The following is an 8,412-nucleotide window of genomic DNA, read 5'->3' as shown; positions in this document are numbered from 1 at the left end:
TACTTATTTTACTCAGATACCACAATAATCTAGAATTCCTTTTACAGAATAGGGGCAGTCTGAAACCAAAGGAATTAACTGTGGCATTTTTTTTAATGCTTCTATGCTCATAAGTAACAGATAATGTGAAATTACAGCAACTTCATTCTCAAAAAAGCAACCATGTCCTTAGAACTCTTGGGGATTAAGCTCTAGGTTACACCAAAAGGCAAGCAATCCAGCCAACCAGTGCTGCCTAAGTGTGAGGAAAACATAATGAGTGGCAAAGAAGGGAGGTGAATGTGAATTATATCCTCTGCGTAAGCTCTAACAGCAAAGACAATAGCTTGTTTTACTAACTTTTTTGCATTGAATCTTTGAATATACTGGAGCTACCATTTTTAATGTGACTCAGATGTAGTTTAGATTTAAGAAAGGACAGACATATCTGAGAAGTACAGGGATGGATCATATCCAGCACCACTGTGATCCTCTCAGTTTAACCTGTTGTTTTTGTTTGTTTGTTTGTTTTTGTTTTCTCCATCCATCTGCAACATCCAATTATGGGATCACAATCAGCTAGCTTCATGTTGGTACAATATCACAGTATCCTTCCCAAGGACCACGCAATCCAGAAATGCAAGGGAGTTAATTATTCATGGAGAGAAATTTTGACCAATTGGAAACAAATACCCAGGAATAAGTGCTTCCATCTTTGTGCCCAAGATGGTGGTCCTTGGAAATATTTAATGTATCTTCTCAAGTAGTATCATGAGATAAGAGAGGCAACAACTCAGTACTGCATTTTTGCACCGTTTCCCACTCTTTCCTTGATATGTTCTTCTGAATTCCTAATAATTTTTGAATTATATTCCCAATAAAGTGGTTTAGAAGTTAGGAAGTTTTTTTTTAATTTATTTTCTATATTTTATATTTTTTAGGAAGTTTGTTTTGTTTTGTTTTTTGTTTTGTTGTTGTTTTTAAGTTTCGGGTTTTTTCTGTTCTGTAAATGTAATTCTAGACCCTTATGATAATTGGAGTCTGACCATACAGTGTTTCCTTTGAGTTTGCCCTTGGTCATTTGGGATTCAAAACTTATAAAATAAAAATAAAAATTAATTAATGAAAACAAAACAACAAAATAAAATCCCTATAGTCATTCAGAATGTAAGGTATGGAATGGGGCAAGGGTAAGAGATAAATAAGAGTAGAAAGAGATTCTATAGAATTTTGTTTTTCTATAGTGTTTTGAAAGTTAAACTGAAAGTATTATCTCATAAGTGGCTAGAGACTCATGGATAATTTTTAAGTTTGGAAGTCACATTTGGAAAGCTGTTATTTAGAGAAATTAAACACTCATTTAGGAAGGAATGATGCAGAAAAGATTTGTGTATGGTTGCCAGAAGTGAGGCTATTTCCGTAATGCAGGTGTGAGATGATGAGTTCCAGAACTAAGGTGGTGGAGTTAGCAAGTAAATAAAATACCACATTTAAATAACTCAATATCAAACTGTATACAAAAGATTGGCTTTCTGAAAAGCATCCTTTTCTATTTCATAGAACAAATGACCAGGTAGAAGTGGCTATAATGTGATAAACAAAATGGAGATTTTAGGAGTCAATAAAATTATTCAAGAACAATTAGTAATTGAGAGTGTGTTTTAGGACAGGCACTAAACACTAGGCCAAGCCTACAGTGAATAATGAATAACAGTGACTAAAACAGACAAAAAATACCCGCTTTAGTGAGCATTTATTTTAGTGGTGTGGCGGGGGGATTTTGGGGTGGGGAGAGGTGGACAAATCAGGTTAATTCATTTTCGTAGCATTTTAGATTATAAGTGCAGTGGAAAAAATAGATCCTGTTGAAAAGGATCATAAATATTGGAATGTGTAAAATTTTGAATAGGGGGATTAGAATAAGGAGAAGGGACATTGGAGCCAAGCCTAGAAGCAAGTGAGGGGGATGTAAGGTAACCAGCGCTCCAAGTAGAATGGACAGCTGATGGGAAGACCCTGACAGAGGAGTTTCAAAAGGACAGTGAAGCCAGTGGTGGACCAAAGAACCTCCCAGTGGCAATATCCAGACAACTTGATCATCTTCTTGGATTTTTTTGATATGTGTCTATTAGTTTTGGAGCACATCCTTGATTTCCTCCAGCATTATTGGAGGCTTAATTCGTATTTTTTATTCTCCAGAACCAAAACCACTTTTTTTATTAAAGAAGCTTGCAGACCAGTTATATTTCCAAGTATTCTGGCCTGAGCAACTAGTTTATGAAAACTTGACTGGGGTCTAGCTGGTCATGCTCACTGTTAGAATGGTGTAATTGCTTTGGGGCCTTCTTGGTGCCCTAGAAAACCCATTTGCCTTTAATCTGTGAGTTTAACTAATACTTTTAATTATAACTCTTCCACCAACAAAACTGAGTCTTCTTCTTTATCCTGATTGGTATCTATAGCTCCTTTTCCCCATAGAGTATCTGAGTTCCCCACTATATCTAGGTATTTTATTTCCTTTTGCAATGTACACAAAATAGAATTGGAATTGCTTCACCAATATCACCACTAATAACATACATTCTAAGCTCAAGATTCCTTTTATTGTCCTTCAAACTATATCCCAAGAAACACAAAGTACGTATTCAAAGTTACTTGAATTAATTCTCTGTGTGTACGCAGATGTATATATTCTCTGCATATTATCAATTTGATGTAATTATATTTTTCTACTTGTATTAAATTTTAGTTTTCCCCTCCTATTTGATATAATTTAGATTTAATTTCATTGTTTAACTTTGGGAATAATTAACAGAATTCAAAATATCAAAGTCTCATTCCATTCTCAATCCCTACTCTCCCATTGCTGTTCTTATCGATAAGTGATTTTAATTTAATTAGCTTTGTGTTTATGGTGTGTATTTCTTTTCTTTTTTTAAAATTAAGATCACAAATAATATTCATGTCTTATTTTTTATTTCCTTACAAAAAATAACAATATTTCATATATATAAATATATAGTATATACAGTATATTTGTATATAGTATATTTGTTTTACATTTTATGATATATATTATGAATGTATATTTTATATTAATGTTTTATATATTATATATAATATATATTACATGTAATATATATTACATAGTATATAAATAACTATATAATTACATGGTGTATATATATACTATCTATCTAATTGCACATTGCTTTTGTGATATAAAGGTAACAATTTGTCCTAAACTTTTTGTATGTTAATCATACATCATACATCAACAAAGTGACTTAAACAGTATTTAAGTATTTGTGAGTTTGGCTCTTTTTCTATTATATTCTTTGCAAATATACGTTCCACTTTGCATTGATTTCTTCATAAGTAATATTTTACTTATTTTTTCGACAGTTGTTTTATGTAGCTCAATGTATTGATCTTTTATTACATGTTTATTTATTTTTGTATTTATAGTTTAAAAAATCTCCTCTTATATCCGGATTCAAAGGAAATCTACAGAGTGTCTTCTAATGCTTGTATAATTTCACTTTTTTTACACTTAGGTAACATTCATTTGATATTTATTCTAACATAATATTTTTTATGTATTTGATTTTATCAGTTTTTCTTTTGCAAAATGAAGATCCAGGTTTGCCAGCACAGTTTCATAAAAAGTCCACCTTTTCTTCAACTATTTGAGATGCCACCTTAATTACATATGAAAAATTTCCCCTGTACTTGCGAGTATATATGGACTGTCTACTGTTTATCAGGTTTGCAGTCATTAGAATGGGTTATGATGTGTTTTCTAATCTAACAAATCTAAGGTAACTATTAACTCTGGTTTCAGATTTTTCTATTATTTCATATTAATTTTTCCATGTGAGCTTTATAATCAACTGGTATGGCGGATGGGTATGCTGTATTTATTGGAATACCATGCAACTGACTTACATTTTATGACTAACACTCTGGCAGCTGTTTTTAGGTAGATTCGTGGTGAGGATGGTGAGCGGTGATGGAAACAGAATGATCAGTTGATATTGAAATACTCTTGTTGAAAGATGGCTAAGACTTGGACCAGATTAGTAACACTGGAAACAAATTTTTGCTCAAATTTTGAACATATTTTACAAGCCATAGTAGTGGGATTTCCTAAAGATTGTATGCGAGGTATTAAAACCAGTTATATTTCCAAGCATTCTGGCCTGAGCAACTAGATTAGTGAGGTTGTTCTCTACTAAGAAATGGAAAGCTGTAAAGGAAATAGATTTGGCAAAATTTGTGAGTTAAAGATCAATCTAGATTTTTATTTTTAGGTGTTAATTTTGATTGAGTTGTCTCCTAATAGTGGTACATTTTATTTTTAAATTATTACATAATTGATCATAATATGGCCTTATTTTTTTTTATATTCTACTCTCTCTGTGGTTTTGCCCTATCTTTCTATTAGCTTTAATATATGACTCCTTCCTTTTTTTTCCTAATCACTCTTCTGAAAGTCTTTCTTCTGAGTTATTTTATTTTTTATTTTTTTTTAATTTTATTTATTTATTTATTTGAGAGAGAGAGGGAGAGAGAGAGCATGAGTGGGGGTAGGAGCAGAGGGAAAAGGAGAAGCAGATTCTCCTGCTGAGCAGGGAGCCCAACATGGGGCCCATGCCAAGGACCCTGCGATCATGACCAAAAGCAGGTGTTTAAACAACTGAGCCACCCAGGAGCCCCTTTCTGAGTCATTTTAGGAAGACAAATATCATTCTGTTACTTATTTCTAATAACATTTGTTCATTTTTATTCGCTTGTTGTATTTTTCTTTTGAGTTTACATTTTATTTTTTTAAGTTACTGGTTTGACCACTTAGCTAAATTTGTTTTATTCTCGATAATTTTTCTATCATATTCCATTAACATTATATATTTTCCTCCAGTAAAATTCTTGGTTGAATTCAGTAGGTTTTGCTGGAAGATTTTTATATTTTTAAAAATTTTATGTATTGGGGCAGCTGGTTGACTCAGGGTTAAGCAATTGCCTTCAGATGCTTCAGCTCAGGTCATGACCCCAGGGTCCAGGGATCATGCCCCATGTCAGGCTCCCTGCAGGGAGCCTTCTTCTCCCCCTCTTTCTGCTGTTTCCCCCACTTGTGGTCTCTGGCTCTCTCTCCATCAAATAAATAAATAAAACCTTTAAAAAATAAATAAATAAAATAAAAATTTTATTTATTTTCTGATTTCAATTGTAACTTGCTTATGGAACAATAGCATATCTCTCTCAAATTCTTGTTCATTTTAACAGAATATGGACAATGGCCTTGAGTGGAAATAAAGATCTGACTTGTCTTCTGAAAGATGGATTTATAACGTATTTTTTTACTGTGTAAGTCTAAGTACACTTTAAGCAAATCAAGCATTTTGTATGCAATCAATCCCCTAGATTGTAAAGACTTGTTATTTGGTAATTGAAATATTTATACCTTAATGAAATACTCGGACAGATCCAAAAGTGTTTGGGCTGCTGCTTTGTTTCAGAAGTGGTTTTAAAATGATTTTAAAGTAAATCCTTTGTGACTGAAAAAGAAAAAGTTCAAAATAATTAGAAGCCATTTAGTTTTAGAATAACTTCTCAAAGAACTGTGAATTAAAATTAATCCCTAGATGCTTTAAAGTCTCTCATTAGTTGAACTGTTCATAATCAATAATTAATATATAGTCCTAAAATGCTTACATTTTTGGAAAGAAGCACTATATAATGGTTTATAGATAAGTGTCATTTGACAAAAACTTTACAAAAATAACTGACATTTTCATTAATGAGACTAAAATATGGGAGCATGGGATTGCAAAGTAAGCAATGTCCATGGGGGTCTGGAAGCTTCAGCTCTGGTAGGCAGCCCCTGGTGGTAGTGTGGGATGGCTGGCTAGAGATTTATAGCAACATGGCCAACTTCTCAGCTGTCGCTGACAGAACTGATAGAAATGCAGAATGATCTCCTTAGTAAAGAGAAAAACAGGCAGTTACCATTAACTCCTCCAGCTGAGAAGATTGAAGTTAAACACTTTGAGAAAACCGATGCTGGCACTGTCTTTGTGATGAACAAAAACATTTCAACTCCTTACATTTTGTCATGCATTTAAGTAGGCGGGATTGTCATGCATTTAAGTGGGTGGGATTGTCATGTATTTAAGTGAGTGGGATTGCAGGAAGTCCATTCAGGCTCTTGTGGACAGACAGCCTTGGGACACCCTTTGACCAAGGCCTGCGAACTTAAATTTCTTACTTTCAAAGATCATGCTCCAGGGGAAGTGAACAAGTTCTACGACCATTTTTATGCCATGATGATGGGCTGTGTGACAGAGAAGGCAGTTGAAGGTGAATATGTGCTCAATTTGTTCAGAGCTCCAGAAGTTCCTGTAATCTCTGGAGACTTCTGTTATGATGTAGTTTTATTTTATTTATTTTTAAGATTTTATTTATTTACTTGACATTGAGAAAGAGAGAGCACAAGTAGGCCGAGCAGCAGGCAGAAGGAGAGGGAGAAGCAGGCTCCCTGCTGAGCAAAGAGCCTGATAATGGAACTCAATCCCAGGACTCTGGGATCATGACCTGAACCAAAGGCAGATGCTTAGCCAACTGAGCCACCCAGGGGCCCCTATGATACAGTTTTACATAAGGAACTTGGTGAGTGGATGCCAACAAAAGAGAACCTGCATTCCTTCATGAAAGATACTTGTGCTTTAATTTAAAAAGATCTTCCATCTGAAACTCTGGAAATTGAAGCAAAAGTGGCATTAGATATGTTTCAACACAAGGGTGCTTGGGTGGCTCAGTTGGTTAAGCGTCCAACTCTTGGTTTCAGCTCAGGTCATAATCTCAGGGTCGTGAGATGGAGCCCTGCATCAGGCTCTGTGTTCAGCAGGGAGTCTGCTTGAGATTCTCTCTCCCCCGGCCACCTCCCTGCCCCCTCCCAAAATAAATAAAATCTTCTTGTTTGTTTAAAAAGATATATTTCTCTCTCTCTTTTTAAAGATTTTATTTATTTATTTGACAAAGAGAGAGACAGCCAATGAGAGAGGGAACACAGCAGGGGGAGTGGGAGAGGAAGAAGCAGGCTTCCAGTGGAGGAGCCTGATGTGGGGCTCGATCCCAGAACTCCAGGATCACGCCATGAGCTGAAAGCAGACACTTAATGACTGAGCCACCCAGGTGCCCCAAAAAAGATATATTTCAACACAGCAAGTACAAAATAGATTTCAACAAAATAGATTTCGTGGAGGAGAAGGTGTCTCAGACCCCTGAGACAATAGGCCAACTACACAAATTTGATGACTTAATTGATGTGAGCAAGGGTCCTATTATTCTAAGAACAAATATTTGTTTGTAGTTTGAAGAGTCAGCAGGTCACAATCTTCAAGCCACCCAGTCATGTCTTGTAGGAAGATCACATTGTATGATACAGGATAAGCTACTGAAAAGATCTCAGAAAATGGTAATTAAAGATTAAATTAATCCTTCAGAGGGAAGTGCATCTATCTAGTAACTTTCTAAAATGAAATACAAGTAGTAGATTAAAATAAAGTTTTCTATGAAACAAAACAAAACAAAACAAACATGGGAGCACAGCCCTCTTGGCAGGCCAGGTGGTTCTGAGTTGCTGGCCTTATTAGCTCTGATGCCTCTCCTCAGTTTTTTGTTTTTCTCTTACTCTCATCTGGAGCTATCTTTCATAACCTCTCCATTTGCGTCTGCTCACTTTTTCAGAGAAATATGCCTGTAGTTTAGGTCTTTGTAGATATGTTCTCTGGCTTCATTTAAAAACAGTGTTTTTCAGTTAATTTACATTATTTATGTAGTTCATTTAAGCCCAAATAAATCTAAATTATCTCCTCAAAGAAAGTAAGAAATGTGTACTTCATGAATTCCATGACTTACTGTGGTATTTTTTGTTTTTTTGTTTCCATATAATATTAATTCAGAGGGGAATGAAAGGTGCAGAGCAGTAGCTTGACTACTGAATGATAATGCTTCAATGACCCAATCAAACTCTAGCTCAACTTCAGACATATAAGTAATAAGGCTCAAGAAATCCAAAATTAATTTTAGTGTATTTGACTTGTGTTTAATTGGGTGAGTAGATAATTTCTTTGCAAATTTTCAGAAATGAGGTATTTAAAAAATGAATGACAATAATTTGGGGAAGTTTATTAATTATGCAAAAAATTAACTCATCTTCTTATCTGCTACTGGTACTTATGACTTACTTTTTCTTGTTTATTTGAGTACACTTTTAATTCAAGTCATATCTGTCAGAAAGAAAAATCACGTATAATAGCAATATTTATTTTATTATGTATAGTATTTCTACATTTCTTTAATCTAATAAAGACAACTTTGAACAACTTACAGCTGAAAAGACACTTGAAGTAAATAGTAAGCTTTACTTTC

The 8,412-nt window shown here is 34.3% G+C and overlaps 1 pseudogene; it reads left to right on the top strand.

Moving 5' to 3' along the window:
- The first annotated feature begins 5,823 nt into the window (after nucleotides 1-5,823).
- LOC109489281 lies at nucleotides 5,824-7,471 on the top strand (annotated as a pseudogene).
- The last annotated feature ends 941 nt before the right edge of the window (nucleotides 7,472-8,412 follow it).

This window comes from Ailuropoda melanoleuca, chromosome 3 (assembly GCF_002007445.2).
Source record: "Ailuropoda melanoleuca isolate Jingjing chromosome 3, ASM200744v2, whole genome shotgun sequence".
NCBI classification, from domain to species: domain Eukaryota; kingdom Metazoa; phylum Chordata; class Mammalia; order Carnivora; family Ursidae; genus Ailuropoda; species Ailuropoda melanoleuca.
Note: the sequence above shows the minus strand (reverse complement) of the source record. Positions and strands in the feature narration are given on the sequence as shown.